Source organism: Pinus tabuliformis, chromosome 5_2 (assembly GCF_031772625.1).
Source record: "Pinus tabuliformis cultivar Carrire ecotype Pingquan chromosome 5_2, CPIR1, whole genome shotgun sequence".
Taxonomy (NCBI): domain Eukaryota; kingdom Viridiplantae; phylum Streptophyta; class Pinopsida; order Pinales; family Pinaceae; genus Pinus; species Pinus tabuliformis.
In genome coordinates, this window is record NC_142306.1 from 817,256 (window position 1) to 845,119 (window position 27,864).

Here is a 27,864-nt window from a genome sequence, read left to right on the forward strand (position 1 = left end):
AAAAAAAAAAAAAAATGAAAAGAGGGTATATAAAAAGAAGAAAAATAACAAAAGAGGAAAAAATATGAAGAAAAAGAAAACCACAAATGTTGTTCAAATCACACAGTCTAAGCATGATTGAACAAATATCAAATTTTGTTTATAGGGTATAAAATAAAGATATGCCAAACAGTTTAATCTTGGAAAATCAATAGCTAGGTAGAAATAAAATTGGTTCAACTGTTTAATCTAGACCAATGGGAGAAATAAGTGATAAAGTAGGCTAGAAATAAAATAAAAAATGAAAGGGTTTGATAGTCCAAGTGCACCTTGCAAATGCAAAAAGAAAAAATTCTATATTAGAAAAATAAGGGTAGGTAGATGGAGGAAAATCCAAGGAAAGAAAGACATTAATGTTGTTTTAAGGTTGGAAGACGCATCCTATTGTTTTTCCTAAGGTCGGGAGGAGAAATAAAAAGGGGAAGAGGTCTCATATCGGTTTTCAATATTACTTCCCCTAACCTTATGCTATACTCTCTATCGCTATAGTCCGCCACCCCTCATTTATTTCCCTACCGCACCACGAATTCATCTGTCACATTCTATCTTATCTATTCCCCATCTCTCACCAAATCCCAACTCACCCCTTATGATCCAATGGCTCGTGTGATTTTCTGTTCCCCCCTTCCCCTCTAAAAGTTAATCCCGGAGGGGGGTCCAAAATTAGTGGTTTCCAACCACTAACGTATCGCTACCCTCTTAATTTCACACCCCCCCATATCGCTTACCACTCCTAGGCCCCTGAAAAGTGGTTTATTTCATTACTTAAACTGCTCTACCATTATGACCGTTTGATCACTCCCACCACCTCAGGACGCCAACTCGTCCCATCTATCCTATCACTTCTATTCCCACTGTTATGCATTTAATTCGCTAGGCCATTAGCCAATGGATCCACACCAAGTAAGTCCAATCCAATGACATCACTCCAAATCTATAAAAGCATCATGTCACGCCATTTTCAAATTTTAATAGCTATTTCTACTATCAGGTGCATTTCATTTCCCTCCAGACATACACATAGAGTGCACAGTGCATACAAAAGCAGCAGTGCAATCACAAAATAGATCCATTTTTCTGCAGTGATCGAATGTTCCCATTCTCGAATCCCACTTATGGTTAATCCCTTTTCTTCCTCCCTCACTATTCCCATTTCTGTCTATTCCTTTTCTGTTACAAATTCAACTCAAGACATTATCAGAGGTTTTTAGAGAAGACAACCATGGCACCAAAGAAAAATGAACAAAAAATATTCAATCCAATGGCAGACCCACCATTGCATTTGGATCACATACCACTTGCGGACAGGGATTTTAAGATACATGAAACACTGTCAGAGATTAATTTGTTCGACATATACAGCTAGTGGGAGGAGAAATTTGTGGAGGAGATGGATGGCATCAACCTCTTAGACATTAATCTACCTTTCTACATTTTTCCTAAAACACACAGTAGCGTAGAAGTGATCAAGAAATGCCACTCATGCTACAATCCGCAACCAAGGGTAGTGATGGCCCAAATCGGAAATATTTTGTTTACCATTGATGTCAAGTCCATTACGCAGATGATGCAGGACCCTATTATTGAAATAACTACTCCCTTTTCCCATGAGATTCTCACTCAAATGTATCAGAAACTTGATTTTTCTAAAAGAGCTAAAACCCTAGAACTCTTTATAACTGAGAACGCACCTCTTCCAAGCAATAATCCTCCTTATTCCTCCTTTATTTTCCCTCACAGGAGAACTAGGCACATTGTCACTGTTCTCTCTTATTTACTTGACTATTGTTGAGATCAATGGCTTGATGAAGCTCTCATAGCTTTCTTGTCTATTCTGTCAACAAAATCCAAGCCCTCTATTCTCTTCAATTTTATCCAATTTTTAGTAGATTCCATTCATGAGTAGCTTTTCAATTTATTCACTAAAGAAGTGTTTCATTACTCCTTAGTTTTTGTGTATATGTTGGTATATTTTCAGGAAGACATGTTCCAATTTTCAATGAGCAAGTTGAATGAGGAAGGTGAACCCCAATCTGTTATTTTCTGGACAACATTAGTGATGAAGGACTCAAAAGACTTCAGCTACCAAATATGTTCTAACCCATTAATGAGCCTCCTCAATTGGACTGCAGAACCCAAGATTAGTGAAGAAATAAGAATAATTATGCAGTTGACAGAACAAGCAAGAACAGGTGATTGGTGCTTGTACCAAAATTACATTGAATTAAGAGTATATGGCTGTGAGTTGGCCCCTTATAAGCTACCAAAGCTCCTCCCCATGAGGATATTTGCACTTGAATACATTAGATAAATTATTAATGCAGATGACGTGCATTTTGTAGCAGCTAAGAAAAAGTCCTAATTCAGGATCAAATCTCATATTGGTCCCTTAATTTGTAACAGCGGGGAAGATAAAATACTGAAAGAAATAAATTTCACCTATAGTTTTACATGGTCCTATGACCCATGGGGTATCATCTCCAAGAAGAGGGTGGAGAACAAGTCAACATCCTATATTCACACTCAAAGGCCTGAAATTTAAAAATACATGAACAAGTTTGAGTGGATTCCTGACACATTGTAGGAGGCTAAGGAAAACTTGATCTCTTCTTCTAGTGCACAGACTCCAAGACAACAGGAAAATAAAACCACTGAAGACATAATAGAAAAGGGAAAAGAACAAGAGCATGGAGTAAGACGAAAACGACCTAGAGAAGATTAGTCACTAGGGACCGATACTTCTATGAGGGAATTCAAGTTGAAATACAGGAAGAAGCCCAGAAATCACATGGACATAGACAAAGGATCGCCACAACAAATAGTCACCAATATCATTGATATTCCATATTCATTCCCAACTAGGGGGGAATCCTTTCCTGCCACTCTGATTTCAGAAAGGCAACAATCCCTTGAAGTGTCCTCATCTACAAATATGACTAAAGAAAAGGAAGAGACAATCTTCAACACATTCAGGGAGATCAAAATCAGGAATGAAATATTGAAAAAGAGCACTTATTATCAATCTTGGAAAGAGAGTGCAACTGCACAAGGCAAACTTCTTTAGGCCTTTGATTCAGAAAAGGGCAAAAGGCATATGGCATATTTAGAAGCACAGACAACAGAGCCCAAAACTCCAACAGATTACAAGAAAACTTATTTTAAGTTTGATGCAAGAAGTTTTCATCCAAATGATCATCTGGAAATGCACAAACAAACAGGTGAAATGATTTCATCTACTCTAACAAAAACTTCCATGAAATTTTTTAAAATGCACGTAGCCCTATCAAATGCTCAATCCTAGTTAAATATGGAAAGGGTTTCATCACAATCAAATGACACTAAAATTAAGTCTTTAGAAGACTTAGTAGTGAAGATTGGATATGATCCTTCAGATGTGAAAGCAGCTGAAGAAATAATAAAGAAAAAAGAGTTGGATATAGTAGCTATGAAGAAGCAACTCAAGATGCCTGCTACACATGACTCACTGACCATGCAAATAGAGGAAACATAGGGCCAAAAGGATGATATGATGAAATTAATAGTGGAGAAACTCTTCATATTAAAAGAATGGAATTAGAGACGGAAAAATTGGTGCAAGAGAAAGAAAAGGCAACACAGATGGCCAACAAAAAAATAGAGGCCCTTCCTCTAACAACTCTTCCCATAACCACTCTAGAAAGTGCTACCATAGGAGTAGGAAGTAGCACAGAACAACTGGCCAGATCAATGGAAGGCATGAATCTACAGACTGAGGAGATTAAAAGACTGGAAACTCAAGTTAATGTGCTACAAGATCAAATCAAAAGGGGAAATGGTAACCATTTGGTGGAGATGCAAAGGGCAAAAACATTGATTGAAGCACTACAAAAATCAGAGAAAGAATCATCTATTGGGAACACTCTAGGAAGAGTGAAGGAGATTATTTGGAATAATATAATTGATGGAATGAATGAAATTTGGCCCAACATCCAAATTATCTTTGAGCAGAAAGAATTAATTGAAAAGGCTAGAGAAGCTATTTTAGCTACTAATGAAGAGCTGGCAGACATGCCAGCAACAACCAATAGGATAATCAAATTTTTAAATTCAAGAAACAACTATGAGCTGGAAGATTCGGGAGTAATAGATAGAACATATACTATACCTCAAGTGAAGAAGGTGTTGACTATGAGAGCTTGAATTGAAAAATATAAGAGAAATGTCAAAATTTGGAGCTGACAGTCAACAGGTTCTTCAACAGAATGCAACATTTACATCAGAAAGATCTTCCCTCTCTGCTTGTCATAAATGAAAAACTCATGGCCAGAGAGGATTATGCCAAGAGACTCCAGGGCATAGCCACAAATGTTGCAAATATTTCCAACACCAAAGGAAACATAACAGGAAAGGCATTGTTGGAAGCTATCAACAATCAAATTTACATTGAACATGAGTTGAAACATGTTTTTGTGGTTAAACCCACTTTTGCAAAATACACTAAAGCTGAAGAAATATACAAGAGGATAATGAAGATCAAGATTCCAGATAAAGAAGCCTGGAGTGACTTGTATGATTATCGGGAGGAATGAGAGAAAGATGATTAAAGTGACAGCACAGACCTGAGACAGCACCAGCCACATCAACAAAACCACTACAGTTAAATTAATGTATCAAGAAACAACATCCCTAAACAAGAGGACTACATCTCTCGGTTTTCTCATTATGGCCACTTCGTGGTTACATTAGTCATTTTTCCTTTCATTGTAATTAGTAATAGATTGCCATGTGTATAAGCAAATCTTTGTAGGTTTTTTTAAATACCTCATGCATTGGAAGTATTATGGGTGGGACCCAAGTCATTTGAGCTATCTTTTCTATTCGGAGCATTGTAATTTCGAGCTGGAGCATCAATAAAAGGACACTTTGCAAGATACTTGATCTGTTTTTACCTGGTGATGTCTTCCTTTCTCTACTGAATGTATCTTTGTTTATTAATCTATGCATATTTGAGTCTTATTGCAAAGCAAAAATTCTAGTTTAAGATATGTTGTTGGAGCACCTTATTACTATCAGTATTTGAAATCTGAGTGTTTTCCTCTGAGGTATGATTAAAAAATACTTAACTACTTTTTAATCATTCCTAACATCACTTTTCTATCATTTCACTTTCCACTTTTATTTTAGATCCATTAAAGACAGTTAGCTCTCCTTTTAAATTCTCTAGAAAATTGATGCTACCACCCAACCTTAGACTCCATAGCCCAATGGAAAGGATTCAAATATGATCTATCCCAACCAAACAAACAAACAACCAAGCAATTAAGTATTAAATTTCCTTCATTTTTATATCTAGCCTAACATATTAGAACACTGAAAATAAAGCTAAATCTTAAAATACAGAGAGAGCCCTCTCTGAGTCTAGGAGGGCTAGATCTTAGGCTCCTAAGCGGTTTGATGTATCTCTTGTGACTTTGTCTTTCCAATCTCCAAAATCTCACGATGATAACAAAACGTAATGTATATTATACTCCCACCTCCAACGAACAATGTAATGCATCTGAATGACCACCTCTATAACTTAAGTTGATGCCAAGAAACAACCTTACATTCATTAAAGAGATAGCTAGAACATTTGTTCCCCACACTATCTGTGCCAACAACAACCTTTATGTGTGCCGAAGTCTTAGTAAAACTGAGATTGTCCAAACGCGCCTTCAGACCAAGGCCCTCACATGTCCTTTTAGCCAGTCTCGCAATGGAAAGAACTAATGTGGTTGGGAAAAGCATCTCATGTTGTTGCTCTTTTTGCACCTTCTTTCAGTTGCCACTAACCGATCTTTTACAGAACTAAGTTATTAGAGAAAAGAGCTCAAAAAGGGGAAAAAGGAAATGATTGTCTTTATACTCAAATCCTTGCCAATTTGGCTAAAAATCATGGCCTTAGTGTTGGCAATAACATTTCCCATTCTTCAATGTTAACCTACTGGAGTAAAGAGCTCGAAAATGGGGAAAAGGAAATGATTCTCTTTATACTCAAATCTTGGTCACATTGGCTGAAAACCATGGCCTTCATGCTGGAAATAAATCCATCACGGAGGCATAGTATGTGGCCTTTATAGGGTTACAAATATTTAATGCCACATTGGTAGAATGAATGGTTTCGACCATATATTTGATCCCTTTGAGGGAGAGGAGTATTGATGCAGCCATGGAAGCAAATATTTGCCCTTTTATGCTTCATCACTTTGGTGAAAACCTCACTGCCCTTCCTCCATCTCTTCCATTGACCTGCCCTACTATGAACACATGATAATGATAATAATATCGTGAATTGTTATTGTACATTATCTTGATTCACGACCTGCTTGCAAGTTCACTAGGTTTTAAATGATGATTTTTTATATTTATGTGTTTTTTAGGTTTCTGTGTGTATGCGTGCCTTGTAAATGTTAGTGTCGGTACTTGAATCCTACCATGAGTGATCAAAAATCCTCTTTTCATATCATTTTAAGGGTCCAGTTCAGAATTTTTTTATCATTCCACTAGGTCATGCAAAAAATTAGTTACTCATGGTAGTCCTAGTCCAAAAACATCACTCTTCCCTAAATGTGATTACTTGCTGGCATAGTTTCATATCTTCTTGACTGTACATCATCCATACAGTTATTTTTATCATGCCATTTGTATCAGTCATCAGGTCATTATGTCATCTTGAAATTTAGTCCTTCAAGGTCTCATTAGGTTTTTAGGGTTTTTCAAGGTTTCATTAGGTCATTAGGGTTTCCAAGGTTACATTCCATTGCATAAGACTAGCAAGTAAAGGGTGATCAAATAACATCCCTTCACCATGTGAAGATGATTTGTAAAGAGAAATGCTTATTTCATTATGTAATTTTATATCTTTCAAATGTAATAATTTCACCATCCCAAGATGTTAACTCAGCGTTCCAAAGATGCTAGACCATCAAAAGCTCAATTTTTCAAAGGAAATAGTCATGTGAAAGGGTAAATTTTTTAAGGGTTAAGTGCATGCCAAAGGGAGTTGTTTTTTCCCAAGGGTGTCCAAATCATCATTTTCCACAAGCACTAAACCCTAATTTCCTCACCCATTGAGCGAGGGTTGGCTATGGAATTAGAGACATCTGAGTATATCAGGCATAAGGGATGTCATTCTAGCGAGTCTGAGGCAATTCCAACTCATACACATCATGTCTCCATCATTTTTCAATGTCATTCCAAGGGACAAGTCATTTACCACACATAGGGCTGGTTTTTCTTCAAACTATGTTTTATACCAAACAGGGAAGAATTTGGAAAATGTGAGAGAGATTTTTGTCCACAATAGGCCAAGGAAGAAAAACCTCCTTCACTTTTTACACATGTGTCATGGTTTTAGAGAATTGTCAAAAATACAGTTGCCTCACCAGAGTTGATCCATTTATGGAGTGACATTGGGAAAATAAATATTTCTCGTAGCTGGAGTGACTAAATGACTTTCTTGATGAGTCAAATGATAACTAGACATAGAGATATTTCCAATGAGACATCGTGATCTCAATTTGGAGTTGAGGAAGACCTCCAAACGTTGACTGAAATAACACTGCATTTTGGCAGCCTCATTATGCACAGTTTGACCAGTCTTGGGATATTGAGATTTTGACAAGGCAAATGAGCTCCAAATTAAAAAATTCAAAATTTTCTGGAAAGTAGACCCGATAAGCTTTCCAACGTGCTATCCCATGCCCAATTTGGACGTCAAGAAGGTAGCCAAAAGTGAGCCGGAAATGTCATCTCACTTTTGGAGACCGGCGATGCACTTTTAACCTGGTGCTGCTCTTTTGGCCGATTTTCCCAGTGCAAATTAACGAAGGCACTATGATTTTGGCCTCACAATATGCTTCTGAGCATTGGCATTGTGCTTTTGGTAGGAGAGCACAAAAACCTTCAAACCCTCAAACAAACTCCAAAATAGCTCTTGCTCTCCATCATTACAAGTAAGTGGACATCCCTCACCTTGGTTTTGATTTGCAAATCTAAATTATAAGCATAATTTGCCATGTTTAATATGAAACCCTAAAATATCCCTAATGATGCTTAGACCATAAAATCCTCACTATTCATCCTAGCACCTAGCCCTATAGTTCTAAATCCCCCTATCTCTATTTCCCTATCACCTTATTCCTTTTTCCTTTACCCCTATCCCATATCATTCACATTCCCCTTTGTCCCTCTTCCCCAAGAGCACATCTCAAGAAAACAAGCCCTCCTTCTCATTTCCTACTCCTCCATTCATTTCCTAGCCACAAGCTCATCTTCCATCCCCTCATTCCTCATTTCCATACATCTCAACCTCGCAAGACATGGACCTGGAAGACCAAGACTCTGAGGAGGAGATCACAGGTAGTGACACTTCAATAGATAGAGCCATGCAACCGAGAAAACCACACAAGGGAGACTTTGTTTGAGAGAGTCAACCTACACCTTGAGAAGCTACTAGAGAAGGCCAACAGATAAAATCAGATGAGCAGACACATGGCCTACCATTACAAGACCCGCAACAAGATTTGCAACAGGAGGGTCAAGGAGATGAAAGTTAGGCTAAGGCGGGCCTTGAAAGGAAAGAAAGAGGAGGATAGACATAGGATGCTAGATGAGCCTCCCTTGGCTCATCATAGAACATGATGATGGTTCTTCTCACCAATTTTGTGCAAATTTGGAGAAAAGTTTTTCATTTGCAACTTTTGAAATTTAATACACAGAAAAACTACCTAGAAGCGGAGCGCCACCGGCACTGCGCTTTTCCTAGGGTAACCTAATGAAGAAATGGTTTGGATTTTTGGATTCAGAGAGATGAGGACATGCACCCTATCAAGTTTCAAAGTTTTTTGGGCAGAGCTGGTCCACCAAAAGGTCAAAAAACACCCTAAAAATGACCTTTCTACCACTTTTTCGACACACAGAAATAGTCTTGGGCTAATCAAGTTTTGAAAGGTCAAATGAGATTCAAATGTCAAAATTATAGGTGTTTTGGAAATTAGACTACAAGAAATTTCCAATGAGCTACCATGGGCTCAATTTGGATGTCAGGAAGGCCTCCAAAAGAGACCTGAAAGTGGCAATGCACTTTTGCCCAGTGGCGCTGCGCTTTTGGCAGTTTTGCTCAGGGTTGCTATTTTTCCAGTTTTTTTTACTGTAATCATGGATTCTCTCTCATAGTGGATGATTTACCATTGTAAATGATGACTTGTTATGTAATTATGATAGATAAAAAGTGATAGAGGGTAGATTCATTGCTTTAGAAGTTAGTTTGAGCGCAAATGAATCCGTTTTTCACTTTTAGAGGCAAGTTGTTGATGATGCGTATATTCCTATTTCTTGTTCAATATTAGTTAGATTAGCTCCTCATCTTGGGGATTCGACCCCTGAGGATGGGAGGAGGTTGAAATCATGTCTATATCTTCTTCTTCTATCTGTTTGTAAGGGGTTGGACTCAGTTGGATGCTCAGAGCTTTATTGTACACCTTTGTAAGAAGTTAGGCAAGAGATTAATAAGAATTGCAGCTATTTTTATGGGATCCCTGAGGTATGGAGTTTTAGTATAGTTTCTTATTCTATGATTATATGTTTATATGTTTTGTTTATGCGATTGATCATTTCATTTATTCTAGTTGAATGTTTTCAAGTTTGATAGGAAAAATTCATTGCATTAGTGCTCTGCCTTGGGAAACCATTAACCATTTCATGTTTTCTACAGTCCAGGAAGAATCCATGATTGTTACATGCCATTCTTAGCTTCTCACCAGTCTAAAACATCTCACCCCATCAAGCCCTAAAGTGCTAGAGCCTATGCCTACCTTGCCCCATTGAACACGCTGCATTCTGACCTAGTTCCCTAGACGTAAATTGTCCAGCACCTCCTGATCTGGCAAAACCCCTTAATAATCCAATCATCTTGATTGAGATCCTTATGGAGAGAGATGTCTCCTGGCCTAGTATGGCTAGCTACTTGTATAAGCGTGGTTTTTTGTTACGCTGGCATTGCCTTCTTTCAGCCTGAGGTTCAATCCAGGTGATAACATTAACAAAAAACAATTGCAATTAATCTATGTCTGAAGCCTTTGTATTATGCATTTCTAGTCCTTATTCATGTTTGCCTTATGACCTAGATTTCTTCACAACCCCAAAAATACTTAAATGAAGCTTACCATGTAATGACGTACTTTCAAAGAAGACTTTTTCTATTAGAAATTATCTTCTTGCTAATTTTTGTGTAATGAGATCCATGCCACGGTTTGTTTGAAGTTATTTTGTTTAGCTATCTCTGAATTACCCTAATTAAGATGATATTTTTCTCGTGAAAGCTTTGAAATGTGTATGAACAAGGTATGTTACATTATGTATGTTACTTGTCCGATATTATGCATTACATTGATATATTGCTTCACTTGGAAAAATCTATCTTAACCTGAAACTTGAGTTCTTTTTGCTGGAATCATTTTCTACTTAAAATGTTGAAGACAACAATCATTCACATGTTAAGCATATTTGTAATTTATGCTCACCAGTGACAATTTTCCAAGATTTACAGGAGAAAATAACTTTGTTGGCAATAATTTTTTCTAACACATTCTTTCTCCTAGGATCCTCTGAATTCAAAAATTTCAGTCTCGTTCTTTGTTCTCTTCTAACTAGATACGTAACATCACATTTAATATGGGAATCCCTAAAAGAAAGTGAATTGGGGCTAAAGTTATTTGAAGGAAGTATTTTACCTGGCCAAAAAGGATAATATCTTATGAGAATTTGCATTTGATTGGAACTTTGTTTATACATTTTACCGATGTTTTTTTTTTATTTATTATAGTCCATTGGGTTATGTTAAATTGTCCTGAAACTTCCTCAACTAAAATATTATTTTATTATTTAGGCCTTGAAATGCACCTATGCCAGAGAATTTACTTGAAGCATGATTTCGTTTTTTGTTGAAAAACCAAAACTGGGAACTTTATATCATAAATGTTGTCGCAAAAGTACAAAATATTGTTGTCCAATGTATTCAACCGAAATATGCAGGCCTCATATGTTGCAAAGAAAGAAATGCAAAGATTCAAAGTTGTACATCCCAGAATTCCTTGGGTATAAAACCTAAAACCACCTAATCTCCTAATTACTTTACTAAACATAGATATTTAGTGAAAGTCATTATGATTGTTGACTTCTACCTGCCCATTGTTGGAAGGACAGGAGTTTGGTTTTCCAGAATCATTGTCTTCCATCATTTAGTGGTCTGTTTCTTCCTCTTAAAATGTGTTTGCACTAAATTTGTTGACATCCTATGGTTGGAATATGAAAAGTGAGAGCCTTTACTAAGACTGATTACCATATTCTTCAAGATATTAAATTCTGCCTCAAAGACATTGATTTTCTATGTTTGATGGGCCACAATATTCATAAGTATAATATTTTGTGTAGTGATTTGGTGTTCATTTTCATGTACTCTAGAAGTAACTAAAAAAGGAAAGATATGTTGCATTATATGGACTTTTCATGTCTTTGAAGAACCCTCTTAAACTCCTAGGCTTCAGTATAATCCATTACTGTGGCACTCAATAAAGAAACTTTGATGCTGACCCCTAACAGTGGTTTTTATAGCTCAAGTTGTTGCACACAAATTGTCCAGATGTAACCTTTATTCAAACACCTAAAATAGAGCTCCCTGCTTTGCAAATCACATAACAAAACACTTAAGTTGTCAGGAGAATAGAGGTTTCTGAAGCCAAAATTGAGAATATCAGAGTGAGCAGTTCCCACTAAGAAGTGGAGAACTATACCCCCAATGGAGTGATCAAGATCTTGTGGCAAGGCCCTCAATATATAAAATATTGAAATGGATCTTGGGGGGGAGGCCCCCAATATCTGAAAAATTGAAATTGCCAGAAGAAAAAGAGTAGAATGCCCAATAAACAAAACCACAAAGAATTTTTTATTAAAACAGATAATAACTGTAAGGAATACATTGTGGTGGACAATCTATCCATTTACAAAATGCGACTTGTTACTTATGGTATTTTTCAGTTACAATACCACGGGTCAATGCCATAGGTGAATTAATACCATAGGTGGATGTCACAATACCATGGGTCAATTCCATGGGTGAATGAATACCATGGGTGGATTTCACAATACCATGGGTCCATTCCATGGGTGAATGAATACCATGGGTGTATGTCACAATACAATGGGAAAATACGATGGGTGAATGAATACCATGGGTGGATGTCAGTTACAATACCATGGGTCGATGTCACTTACAATACCATGGGTAAATTCCATGGCTGGATGAATAACATGACTGGATGAATACCATAGGTTGATGCCATTTTCCATTCGGATCATTGCTCCCTCTTTAAGAATCAATGGACCCCATTGCATGAAGTTCCCTCCTGCGAAGGCCTTGTTGAATATGAACACCCACTGAAGAGAAGGGTTTTATGTGGTTAACCCATAACCATGATGAAAAAAAATCCGAGGATAGAGATACCTTATAATGCTTGTGACCAACTGTGATACTAATAGTGTGTGTCATAGAAAATGGACTTCGATGAAGTGTGGGTTTGTGGATGACCCATAACCATGATGAATGAAGATCTGAGGATAGATATACCCGTTAATGCTTGTGACGAATTGTGATACTAAGAGTGTACATCCTAGCAAATGGACTTCGTTCAAGTGTGGGTTTGTGGATGACCCATAACCATGAAAAATGAAGATACGAAGATAGAAATAACTTGTAATTCTTGTGATCAACTGTGATACTAACAGTGTGTGGCCTAGCAAATGGACTTCGATGACAAGGATTTTATGCAGTTGACCCATAACCGTGATGTTGATTGTTGATGAAGTAGCAAGTGCCTACATATCTTGGGGTGGAAGGGCACATCTCCAAATAACCTAAGCCAAATGCTGCTATGCTGAAACTGATGAATGTGAAGTAGGTGCCTACTAAAGTGGGGTGGGAGGGCACGTCTCCAACGGGAACCCACTCCGGATGTTGCTCCAGAATTAAAATGGACATAACTCGGTCAACATAACTCAGAATATTTATTATAACCTATTTTTGGAAGAAGAAGAACCATTTTACATCTTTCCATGTGTTCGAAATCCTTATCTGGACACTCTAGAATCTCATATTCGCGCTGCAATTTTTCCGCTGTAAAAAAAGTTCTCAAAAATTAGTTGATTTTAAATTAGCGATATCTCCCACATCGGAACTATGATTCGACCCATTGTTTTTCTTAAATTGGGTGAATTTTCAAGAGGAGATCATATCTACAATCCTCTTTTTTGAAATTCTGTAAAAAAACTTAAAAAAATGATAGGAGAGTCACCTTCCACTAGTTGTCGTCAGAAGAAAAAAATTCTACAACATAGCTGATTTTAAATCAACGATATCTCCCTCATCTAGACTTTGATTCGTCCATTTTTTTTTGAATTTTGGTATTTTTTCGCAAGGAATCTAGATCTATTATTTTTTTTTTGTAAATATTGAACCGAATTTTTTAGATATGATGTGCAAACTCACCGCCCAAAAAACAAATTCTTACAAAAAAATGAAAAAGAAAAATTCTTCCTTCTTGGCCCAAGAAAGTGCTCTCTAGAGGTTGCAGCGCATGCCTGAAGTTTGTTGAATATATCCACAAATAATTGAAACTGAAATATTCATGAAACCCTCATTCCCATGGAATCATAACCTACTCTAATACCATTGATTCGGATCTTGGTTGGAGGCCCTCAGGATCTAAAAGATTGAAATGAATCTTCGGGGGAGGCCCCCAAGATCTGAAAAAATGAAATTTCTAGAAAAAAAAGATTAGAACATTGCCCAATAAACAAAAACACAAAGAATTTTTTTATCAAAAAAGATAATAATTGTAAGGACTATATTGTGGTGGACAATCTATCATTTTACAAAATGCGACTTGTTACATATAGTATTTTTCAGCTACAATACCATAGGGCAATTCCATGGGTGAATGAATACCATGGGTGGATGTCACAATACCATGGTTCAATTCCATGGGTGAATGAATACCATGGGTGGATTACACAATACCACGGGTCCATTCCATTAGTGAATGAATACCATGGGTGGATGTCACAATACCATGGGAAAATACCATGGGTGGATTCCACTTTCAATACCATGGGTAAATTCAATGGGTGGATGAATACCATGGGTTGATGCCATTTTCCATTTGAATCATGCAGAGAGTCCAAGACACCCATAGTTAACCACCAGTAAGAAGTAAAATCTAGAGAACCAAAAGGATACGTGTGAAATAAAAATCCATGAGTGGAGAGGTATTGAAAAATAGATGAACAACTAGAATGGTGGAAACATACACTATGCACTCTTGGATTTTGGGGGCCAAAACAAAGGAATGTGCATTGAACATGCCTTGTTACTAGGCCCACCAAATAAAAATTCTAGGATACCATCTAGACACCAAGAGGGGCTCTTCCTGGGATAATTATTGGTTGAATAACCTTTCTCCATGTGATGTTGCTAGCTTCGCCCTCTTAGTGACTCGTTATCACTCCTTGCCAATGAAGACCCTTGTAGAGGAATTCAAGAGACAAACTAGGGTTAATTTGAAGCATGTGAGAGAGGGGTGGGCTAGTCCTATAAAGTCTGAGCTCCTTTCTTGATAGTGGCTATGTGATAAATTGTGATTACTTGTCCTTATGTTACTAAAATTTGTATACCCATAACCCAAGAGGCTTAAGGTATTGCATGAAAATGAAATTACCTATTTTTTCAAAGTGCACTTATTTTAAGTGTGATGGCCTCACTTCCCAAAGAATGAGCCTGGTAGTTGTGTTCTTTCTAGACATGGTGAAGGTTGCAGACCTCCTTTGGGATTTGGGCTATAATTGAAGCAAGTTTTCTATTGAGTGGGGTTGATTTCAAGACTATCAATTTGATAATTATGCTTGAGTCTCCTATGATCATTGACTATCAAAGGCTCTATTTTAATTTTCTTTTCGAGGAGAAGATTTTGATAACGAGCATTAGCCTTAGTTTGATTGTTTGTGGATTTCTTAAACCCTAAGGAATGATATTTCAAGCTCTCCATTGGGATCCAGTGTGATCCCCCACACATGCCACCCCTAATTTACTTGAGGTATATTATTGGTATGCGATTTGGACTTTGAAATGCAAGGTGACATAGAGTGTTAGGTTCATCTGAAACTTGAGCTTAATTAGTTGGAGTGGTACACTTTCCATCAAATATACTATAAATAACACATTATCACGCTCTGACCATTTCCGTCACATTATCCTTTTTATCTCGTATTTACCCCGCCTTGTGTTTTCATTTTAAACAATTTTGATCAAAAAAAAATTATTGTGATGTAAAATTGATATTACTTTTTATGAAATGGTAAACCTAGTTTACTAGTTAAAATAATAAATATCTTTCCAGACAGTCAACTTCCTATTTGAAAAGTAGGACCACTATTTAAAAATAAATATTGCCTTTTTTATCTATTTTATACTCTCAGTCAAACTTGGTTCAGGTGTGGTTGGACCCCAAACCTTTTGGAGCAGCCAAACCAGTTAGAATAAACCTCTAAAATTTTCTGGAAAAGAGCAAGGAGAATTCTTGAGAAATAAACATAATGATAAAAGTAAAAAATGTTTATCTTAGAGCTTTGCTAGTCCATACCATTCCTCATTTTATAAGCATGTTTTGATGTTGTTGTTTTTAAAATCTCATTTTTTCTTTGAGATTGGTATCTATACAATGGATAATGTTATTATGTATTAGGGGTGTTATGTGTAATTTATTTGTTTTAGTTATTTATTGTTAAATTGCTATTTGTTTTTCATTTTTTTTATCTTCTTCCATTAGTTATTTGTTTTTGTTTATGCTTTATTCTCATATCTATATATATATATATATATATATATATATATATCTATATATATCTATATATATATATATATATATATATATAGACAATATTCTAAAAGATAGGCCTAAACATATGCTCTCTCTCTCTCTCTCAAGTGAAAATTGGATTTGTTACTAATGTCACATGTTTCCAGGAGTTCCTTCATATGAGAGTTGTTCCCTTGGGAACTTTTGGCCTTAGAGAATGGATTATTGCATCTCTTTTACCTAATTGATAATGAGATGCCTGTACATGACCTTTTGATGTTGGTATTTTAGAAACTCATATCAAATGGTTGAAAGGAATAGGTCATGGTTTACGAGTGGAGAGAGTGAGAGCCCGGAAACACAGGAGGATCTGAAGGTGCTACCTTCATTCAAGGCCTAAACAACAGAACAAGGTGAGGAAAATTAGTTTCTTTCTTGTGCTTACAATTGATTAAAGTAATATATACAAGCCCGTGAAAATATTTGATATGCACCGAGAGATTGCTAGGGTTGGGCAGTTAAGGGATCAATTTATAATGTGGTGGGTATATTTATTAAATTCCCTTTTTCCTCTATCTTTTCAACCCATTTTATCTGACTAGATCCTGCATGAAAACTTTTTATTTTCTATAAATTCTACCTATTCTGGAATAAAGTATCTCGCTAGATTTTGTCATTTGGAAGGTGGAACTTTTACATTCACATTAGCGTTGAAAATGGACCATATTTGAAAATTTCCTCTCGCAGCTATAGGTGAACGAAGTGTGTGATATGAATAGCAGGTTGATGTGCTCCAGCTGCAAGGTGCTCACAGAGAATTTGGTTTCCATCACCTTGATTTCCTTTAGGGCACCAATCCAATTCCCAGAGAGATCCACCCACATTTAGCACAAAGTCATTCTGAGCTATGTGAATTGTTTCCTTGGTTTCCCACTCCTAGACTCCTGCAAAAAGCTATAACCTAAAAACCTCCAATTTTGTTTGAAGTGTGAGCAAATATATTTTGAATCCAAGTTGCTTCTACATTTTCTTCCTATTATTTTCCTAGCTGAGGCTAGGCTATCCTGGACTTGGACCACCAGTGATGATATCTGATGTGTAACATTAGCATATCATCTTAATGAGAAAGGTTTATTTGAGAGAGAGCTTGGTTGAGTTGAATCTCGTATATGCTATTCAATGAAAGTTGAAGGTTGGGTTGTCTTGTTTTCTAGCACATATGATATTAATTGGTAGCATATATATGAGAGTGCGTCTGTGTTTTTTTTATATGGGGGTATGCATATTAGGAACGTGTTGAAGATTTTGGAATAATTCCTACTCACAATGTTTTTAAGTTCATACAATGGTCAACTAGATCGCTAAAGAAATGACATGAGAGATCTCAGTGAATTTTAGAGAAGATGCAACTTGGCCATAGGTATATGCAATGACCTTTAAGGTATTAGAAGTTATAAATTTATATACTGAGTGATTAGCTATAGAAATTAGATTCAGTTCCAGAGACAACAATGAGTCAAGACAATCTTCTAACTAATCAAAATTTTACCTGACATTCTAGTAGATAGTCCTTAGGTTGACCCCTCAAATTGTAGGCTGTGTTTCAAGCACAATTCATTTTTATAGACAACAACCAAATACATGCTTCTTGTGTGGGATTCTCCCTTAATTGAATGACATGGAACAATAAAGTGCAAGAAGGTGTTTCTCCTACAAATGTTGTCCAATTCATTACTCTGCAATTGCTATTTCAAGGAGCCCCTTCTTGTGTATGATGAGAAACAATGTCATTGGATCCATGTCTCACTTTACTTCTTATACAACTTCTACCCCAAGAATTTCCACTAGACAAGTAATTTTTCCTCAAAGTTCCTAGAATTATCCCTGGATTGTTGTTGCTAAGATGTGTTGGAACTTCTCCAACTGCCAAAAGCCTCGTTCCATGAGATATGTGATGATTTTCTCAATGCAACATTGTCATTTAGCATACCAGGATGAACAATCTTGTGGGGATTTTCAAGAGATTTCAAGTCATGGTGCATGGTTGGCCTCTTGGATTGTCGAGGATTGACACAAGCCTTGGATATTACAGCCACAACCGAGACTTCCTCTAACATATCCTCACCTAAAATAAGATAAGAATCAATGATTCGCGGAAGATTATCCTTGTCATAAATGTCGATCAGTGGCAAGGCATGATCTAGCCACGAAGAGTCACCAACTCACATGTCATTGCATTCAATGTTGGTAATGTTCCCTGAAATGATCTGCAGTAGGACTTTTACAAAATAGTAAACATCATGTGCACATGTAGTGGATGGTGAACCTAAGTCTCCTTCGTCCCATGAACTGCATTTATGCACCTCAAAAACATTATATAACTATTAAAACCCAATTCCTATATCTACAACACAATGAAATTTATGTATTCTATGATTATAAAACCATATTTTGGAAATAATAGAGCTTATATATCTTAAATTCTTTAGAAATATAAAGTAAAGTCAGCCAAATATTGTTGAAAAAGTTAAGCAATGATTGGAGATGGATAAAAGATGATGCTAGAGTTTGGGGTTTGGGGTCTAGGGGATGCTGAGCCATAACTAACATTTCTTGAAGAAAGCAAAAAGAGCACATGAAAATTATGAATATATCATACCAAAGGCCCTGGGATACATACTGAGAAGTGGCCAAGAGCCATGCAACCAAGCAAGGTTGAGAGTCTCCATCTTGTCTGACTACAAAACTTAAGCTACTAACTCATACTTCAAATTATATCCATCATGTGATATAATGATGGAATGGAGTGGGACACACACACACACACACACACACACACACACATATATATATATATATATATATATATATATATATATATATATATATATATATATATATATATATATATATATATATATATATATATATATATATATATATATATATATAGATATATATATATAGAGAGAGAGAGAGAGAGAGAGAGAGAGAGAGAGAGAGAGTTAATATGGATGTGTGCTAGTTCCATAGCAGTACTATATCCTCCAATGTCTTCCCCTCCTAAAATTCATATTATTTCCTCATTTGAAGATGCATGTGTCCCCACGTTTGAAATGAGATGAGGTAAATGAGTATCAAATTCATATTCTAGAAACCTATTATATTGGGTGGGGATTTTACCCTTGTTTTCCATTATGTAAATAGTGATAACACCATGATGAGTTGATCTAGGGCAGACCTTTAAGAAGGTATTGTTATCAAATGAGGGACAAGGTATTGTTATCAAATGAGGGACAGAAATCTAAAAAGTTATCCATTTGAATGAAATATAGGATTATATTTTTCTATATGGGAAGGTTGATATAACTTGAGCTTGTAGGCATTAATTATCAGAGAGTACCCTATTGTAGAGCAAGCTCTAATTTGGAGGAATTCTCACCAATCTACTGTAGAATCTAAGATTTTCAATAAAGGAGTGGGTAGAGGGGCTTCACCACATTGACCAATATCTTACCATGTTCATTCATAAAGGGACTTTTAAAATTGTAAAGAATAAAGTCAATGCGTTATAAGTAGCATGGGGAGTTGTAGGGTATGAAATGGTTTATAGGTATTGAGGGGAATTGAAAGGATATCTAGTAAAAATAAAGGCTTGATTCATTGGCAATATGTATTGGGAGGGTGGTTTGAAAAAAGGATTTGGAGGTATTTATCAATACCTAGTGAAATTAAAGGTATTCTTTAATATTCCATAATGCAAGTGATATGTCACAATGCATTAAGTGAAGGCCCCAACGGAGTGGATGAAGCTTACGATGTTTAACGCAATGAAAGTATTGTTTCTAAGGATATAGTCATACTTTATGACTAGCCTATAAGGATCTAGGGCTACGACAGTGATAAAAAAAAATATGGATGTGTTAGATTACACTAAAGAGCATAATTGTAGATTATATGGGCCATATGTGTCATAAATACAACAAGAAACTTATAGGCATTGGTTGATAATTCCTTCCTTGTTAAAAATAGAGATGAAAAATGGCATCTATATATTCAAAGTTAAAGTGGATCCATGTTATCGCCATATAAATACTATTATATCCTCCAATTTCTTCCTCTCTTGAAATAGATGCTATTTCCTCGTTATTTGAAGATGCAACTGTCTGTACTCGTGAAATGGGATGAGGGAAATGTGTAGCAAAATCATATTCTAGAAACCATTTATCTTTGGTTGGGAGTTTACCCATATTTACCATGATCTAAGTAGTTATAATATCATGTTGAGTAGATTTTTGGCACACCTTTAAGAAGGTACCATTATCGAATGTGGGCTAGAAATCTAAAATGTTATCCATTGAATTAGATATAAGATTATATTTGTCTAGATGGGAAGGTTGATATAGTTTGAGCTTGTATGAAATAATTATTGGATAATATCATATTGCGGAGGAAGCTTTGGGTTGAGTGAAATTTCATGAACCTACTATAGAATCTAATATTACAATAATGGAGTGGACAAAGGGAATTTTCCTTGTTGACCAATATATTACCATGTTCATTCATAAAGGGACTTTCAAAATTGAAAAGAATAAAGTCAATGTATTATAGGTTTTGTGGGGAGGTATAGTGTACCATCGCGTTTATAGGTACTAAGGGGAATTAAAGGATATCCAATAAAAACAAGGAGTTTTTATTAGAAATATCTATTGGGAGGTAGGTTTAAGAAAATGTTATTTGAAGGTATTTATCAACACCTAGTGAAATTAGAGGTATTATTTAATATTCCATTAACACAGGTGCTATGTCACAAGTTCATTAGATGAAGGCCCCATGGGATTGGATGAAACTATGATGTTTAGCACAATGAAAGTGTTGTTTCTAAGGATATATCCATACCTTATCACCAACCTATAAGGATCTAGGGCTACGATTGTGACCACACAAAATCTACATTTAGTGTGTTTGGTTGCTCTAAAGATTATGCATAATTGTAGATAATTTTTCCATGTCTTTCACAAATGCAATGATCTGGATTGGATCATTATCTTATTTTTCATCCATATTGATGCTTTTAGAGTGGATCTTGGTATACTTTAGTCCAAAATATTGAGATCCCTTTAAGAATTTCAAAACTTTTTTTGCAACAAACCAATGTCATTCACAAGGATTTTTCATAAACCTAGAAATAATCCCAACAACAAATGAAATGTATAATTTGGTGGTGCTGAGGCAAATAAGACTTCTAAGAAGTTGTATGTACTTGGTTTCATCCTTAAATTCATTTCCTTTTTTTGATGTGAACTTCAATTTTTTTCCATTAGAGTAGAATGAGGGATACATTCAGTCATGCCACTCCTATTTAGTAATTCTCCAATGTAATTCCCAATTGTCTACCCATCTAGATTCAGACCTATGTGTTTCTGGGAACTTTGTAGCAGAAAATTCAAATTTTCCTTTGGCACCTCTTCCTTTAGATAAGTCATTTTTATTGCACTTATGAAGCTAGGGAAAATTATTTTTTCTTGATTACCTTTTCTATAATAGCTTTTCTCTCAACATTATAGATGTTTGTAAAATAGTATATCCCCATCTATAAGAAATATTGGCAAACTAGAAGACACTAACCCATCTCTTCTCACCACCCTCCAAATAGTAAAGATATTTCTCTTCTAGCTTGCATAACAATGGAAAAGTTTAGTACTTTCATCCCAAATTAATAGCCAAACAACCCTACTCTCAAGTTTATGAGGTTCTTCCTTTTCCAACAACAACTTTCTTGTATTTTCTTTAAAAAGGATGCCTTTAGCTTATGGTTCTTCAGAAAGGTAAGCAACCACTTATTTATGGTTCTCATGTTTAATCTTATTAGCATGTCCCAAAGTAATAGAAGCTTGCTTTTCTTTTTCTAGTTTGTTCTCTAGTGAATCCAAGGGAATCCTAAAATCTTTTATCAATATGTCACAGTTCTCCTTTACTATCCACTGAAGTTAAATTTATATCGACTAGGATTTTTAGTCCTAGTAGAAGCTACTTCAATTAAAATTTAAAAGTGTTTGAATTCACCTTAAGCGCTTACCCATTGTCTAATTTTGATAGGATCGTAAAGCCAAGCATTTGACACTATAAATCTATCCAATCCTTTTGCTATTTTCTCTTGATACACCCTCTTGTTCTTCTAAATAAATTTTTAATTAGTGAGTCCAATATCATACAAATTTATATCATCAAACTTCTTCAAAAAATAATTCCACAACATCTCAAATTAAGCCAAACCCTAAGTCTACAAGCTCTTCAATTTAACATTGATATTTTCATATAAGTATATGAATAATATTAATGCATAATAAAATTCATAGCCAAATTGATAATTTGAGATTAAATATTCATTTTGAAAATTTGTACCGTGTATTTTTTTATTAATAAAAGTATAATTTATGTATTTATAATAAAGATTAAAATAAAACAACATAATAGCACAACACAATTTAAGATTCAATTTCTAATGAAATTTGGAACTCTCCATTTTCTATCCCTCCATTAATGTCAAAACGACAAGCATATAGGTAAGATTTGATAAAAAAATGAAAGTGTATATTTCCTTCTAATAAGCTATCAAAGACACACAAATATATTCACAAGTTTACTTCTTCAATTCTACTATCCAATGAAAAATATCTCTCTGATTCGATCCCAAAGTAAGACATCTTTGATAAAATCTTGAGCTTCACAAACGCAAGGCACTAGGTCTGAGTTGTGCTCCTAAATCGTCACAGATTTGTTTAAGTTCCAAATGGAACATGAACTAAAAAAATAAATCACATGTGTTTTCTTTGGTGAGGCCTCTAGATCATCTTAGGATGTGCTATCTAGTCTGTGTTAGTGCCTTTTTCGGGCTTTGGGACTTAGGGTTTGCATAAATCCCCTATATGTTTCTAATAGCCCAACAGTTATCTATAACATTGGTGGGTTCGTGATGTTTTTAATTCTACGGGGTTTCATCATCATAACAACCTTTTCCAAGTCAGAAAATGTTGTGAATTGGGTCGAAGGTATGTATCATTCACAAAAATTTCTCGTTACATGGATCTTTTTGCAAACATTTGTTAAATTTATGTTATTTTATATTATTTGTTAAATTTATGAATTTTCTTGTAGTTTTGAAATTATAGGAAATTTGCATCTAGACAAGGTCCTGAGATTAAGAAGGGTTTGTTAGCTGGGTTTGGTTTTGAAATTGCCTATCTTTATTTCTAAAATTCTGATTATTTTCTCCAAAAACCGCACATCTAATCCATGTTTAAGATGTGGATGTAATAGATATTCTAATGGGCACTAAAGATTCAGAGTATCTTTTGCAAAGGTTTTCCATTGCATTGTTTTCATTTTTGTCTTTACACTCGATCTTGTATTTTTGGTATTTTAAAGTTTTCACTGTAGAAGTTGCTTTAAACCCATAATATTTGTAGGAGGCCCTTGTTGCCAGATTTTTTGTACCTTGAATTTTTGTAAGGACCATTTTAGGATAGTATGTATAGGCATTCATTTTCTGTAGCCTTTTCTATATCTTTGAGGCCACTTTTTTAAGTCATGTCAATTTCAACATACTAAAAATCATGTGTATTTAGGACATGAAGGACATATCAAGTTTATTTTTCCCTTTTATACTAAAAAATTAGCTTTTGAATCAAATTTAATGGTGTTGGCATGAAATTTAATCATTTTACTTGTTTTTACCATTACTCTCCACTTCTTGATTTGTGTGTCTGATGTTCCCATTGTTTAAAATGGTTTTCTCCTTTTTATGCTGGATTGCCGAAAATAAATTTTAATTTATGCTATTTTTAATGGTTGATATGACTATTTTGATCAATGGTATTTTTTATTATAGAAATAAGATAGGGATATGCCATCATTATTTGGTTATAGTTTTGATTGTTACAATAGAATTATAACAAGTCTAGTACATTTTCTCTTTATTGCTTTACAATTGTTTTGTATTTTCACTTCAAAACCACTTAGGCAAGGACTATGTTACAAGGTTTTTCTGAACTTCAACATTAAGATTTGAAATTTGGAGAACTTAAAAAAAATTGAGGTTCGACGAACCTTATGGTCATTCACCAAGTCCATAGCTCAAGCTCATAAATAACATCATGTCACAGCTCAAGCTTGTAGTCTATCCTGGTAGTTTCCAAGTCCATAGTATCATATATATAGAAAATGTATATACTATATAAATGAACCTAATGGGAAACCTCATCTGAACCTCATCAAAAAAATTGAACTCGAATTGAACCTAATCATTGTTGAACCTGAACTTCAACTTGAAGTGTGTGACTTAGGGAAAGGATACACTTCCTGTTAGGGATGTACTCTTATGATTCCTCTCACATTAACTGATGAGAGGGTCTTTGAACTTTTATTATTTTACATAGAAAATTAAGAATTCTTAGGTGATTTGTCATGATTATTTATGTCTTGAGAGTGCCTGAATATTTTTTATCTTGTATTATTTCAGCAATTATGGAGAATAATAATAAATTATCAATGTTGACACTTTTGTGCTTTGACATAAGGAACAATACATAAGAAGAGCTTGTCTCATTATCTCAGGTCTGAGTTGAAATATTTTAGAGAAATAATTATAAAAAATAAATGGCATGTGCTTAGTGCCTAGATGTGAACACATGAAACCATGGTAATCTATTTTCAAAAGTAGAAATATGTGCCTAACTCTTTTAGTAATGATATAAAATATTAATGAGCTTTCTTGTAAACTGTATGCAGAGTTGATGAATGTTGGCGAGAAGTAGGCAACATTACAGGCACTTCACAACTTGATAACATCAAAATGGTACAGAGCATGTCAAAAGACACTAGAAAAGATAATGTTCAAATATGTGGAACTTTGTGTGGATATGAGGCGTGGCAGGTTTGCAAAGGATGGACTTATTCAATATCACATTGTATGCCTGCAAATGAATGTCAGTTCCTTGGAGGAGTTATCAAGTATTTCCTCCATCTCTCTAGTGAGAAGGCTGAACAGGCTCAAGCTCAAGCATAGGCATCTGAGATTGCTCTTGATGTTGAGGACTTAGAGGTAGAGAAGATGCCAAAGGACTTTATGCTCAGTTATGTTAGTGGAGAGAAAAGGAAATACAAGTCTGATCGGGAATTGGTTACCCCATGGTTTAAGTTTCTTTGGGAAACCTATAGGACCATACATAAATACTTCATGAATCGTAACAATTCAAAGCTAGAAGCATCATATGTGGTGAGTGCATATTAACTAGTGTTGGAATAGATGGAACAATTGCTTAATTTGGATAATTTTATAGTAATGGTTGTTAACATGTATTCCACTTAATTCTTTCACTAACAACTCCAAACAGCCTACCCCAATCCCAACAGTGGATGCACTGACATTGATTGATCCTGAGCTATCTTGTTTTAGGAGCTTTAAATGTTTGTCTATGGCAAGTATGGCAGAGTTTGTTCTATATATTCTGTTTCAACGACAAAGTATATATTATGTTTCAATGACAGAGACACATGTTGCACTCCTTCTAGCATGTGCAGTGGATATAACATCTAATGATTACATAAAGGAAAAATATTGTGTTGTTTTTTAGTTTCCTGTTAAAGAGTGTTTTGAATAAGGTCTTTATTCTAGTATGGCTAACTACAATCCTAATTGGATTGATAGATGACTGCACATTGAGCCTTTCAGTTCTGTTTGTAATATAAATGGACAACAAAGTTCCATTGGCTTATTGAAATAATACACAAACATCTTGTGAATTTCAATAAGTATAGGGATCAAAGAGACAGGCCTGACCTGAATCTCCGTGAGAGTTTGTAGCTTTACCTTGATACAAGGTTTGAGCAACTAAAGGTTGCAACTGAGCTTGAGCTCTGGCAAGTTGGTGAGTTAAATTTTTTATTTTTAATATATTTTTGCCTTATACTATTTCTTATGACATATGGCATATGATACATTGATATGTAGTAAGATATTCACTCTATAGAATATATTCATGGCCTTGTGTATGGTCAAGAATATTCCTAAACCTCAAATGATGACAATCTACTATTCAAAGTTAACAAAGATATTTTGGATATTAGAAATTCATTTTTATCATGCTTATGCATTGTACAAGCTCTATATCCTCTAGAAAATCTACAATAAATACTTAGCATAGAAGGATTTGCAGTTGATGGCATCATCTGGATTGTTGGATGCCATTTCTATTATGCTCTACGATCACAAGCATGGGGCTAACTATTTTGAGTTGGAGAATGAGAAGGAAAGAAGTTCAAGAATGGCCAGTCTTTTAAGTTTTGGAATTTAGTTTGGATTCTCAAATGGATACTAGAGAAGTGGTAAGTTATTTCAATGAAAAGGCTTAAGTTCATCTGTCACTGTTTGAGATGTTTGCATTTGTATACGTTTCGGGTATAAGTATTATATAGTATGCTTAGTTCAAGGAGTTTTCTTCCAATATGTCTAATAATAATATGTTTTTTTGGTAGTTGTCATGCTCAACACTTCTATTTGAAGTGGTAAGTAATAGGTATAGAGCTCATTAAAGCATTTATTTTTGAAATTAAGTATTTCATTGATGTTGATGAGAAGTCAGATCACACATAGATTCATCTACGCAGTTTTTATGCTTGTACAGGTTTTTGTTTTAGCCAGCTACATAGTTTCAATTATAACGGGATAGAATGTGGTGCAATATTAGGACAAATTTTACTATATATACTTATATTTATAACTTATACTAAAGTTCTATACCATATAATCATAATGCACTTCATTTTTTAATAATTCAGAAGCGTCTTCACTTCAAACTATTTGTTTTTATGAATCTCCATTATTATTTATAAAAATATGGTTTATGTTAAATCTTACCTTAAAATAAAAGTTAACATTTGAGAATATGTGAATATAAGTTAATTGTACCAAATTTAAAGGCTCTTTGGGTTCATGAAAAGAAATTGGCAACATCTACTTATGTGGGTAACTTGTGTCTTTATTATGTTTTAGGTTTCCAAAGGTTTCATGACATGTGTTCTGAAAGAAGTGAAAAATGTATATCATCTATTGGAAAATGATTTCCACCCTTTAGGTATTGCTGATAGAGTTCAATCATTGCTAGGCAAGATCTCCAAGCTTAGTGACAAATTTTCTTCATCTTCTCTACTCCCATAAGTGCAATTGGAGCAACACATTCCTTCTTTAGAAAGGCTAACTACTTTGAGAGTTTTACAACAAGTGATGGGATTTAATTCCTACTTTCGTTTCATGCTTTCTATTATTTTGTGGTGTGATTACTTGTGATTTGTAATTGTGAGCTACTCTTAGACTTACAAAAATTACAAAATATTATGGGGAATTTAATTATTACTTTTGTTCAATTCATTTGTCTCTACTATTTTATGTCATTTTCATATTTTTCTATTATAAAGAGGCTTAGTGCCAATGATATGAAGTACAATTTTGTATGGTTGAAGATTAACCATTTAAAAGGAATTGTACAGTTTGGGAGTTAAGTGAAGTAATACAATTTTCTGATTTTCAATATTTTGTATAAAAATATAGCTTCTGCTAATTTTGAGGATTTAGCTTTTGTGCATGGAGTCTTTTTTAGAGTGAGCATAATATAAGCTCGTCAGTGAATTTATTTATGCAAGACCTTGAATTAGAACAGTCCATATATCATAATCTTATTGAATTGTCTGAATAGTCCATATATCAAGGCTATGAATTACAGTAGGAGGGGCCCAATACCTTAAGTATTGTTATTAACTTACAGGCCAAAGGTACCTCCTTAAATCATAATGCAGGTATGGTTATTATCCATTCTCACGGAAATAGTTACATGACTTAAAG

General features: G+C 34.9%; 1 pseudogene; it reads left to right on the plus strand.

Moving 5' to 3' along the window:
• Positions 1-4,337: 4,337 nt before the first annotated feature.
• Positions 4,338-27,524, plus strand: LOC149157206 (eukaryotic translation initiation factor 3 subunit A-like; annotated as a pseudogene).
• Positions 27,525-27,864: the final 340 nt, after the last annotated feature.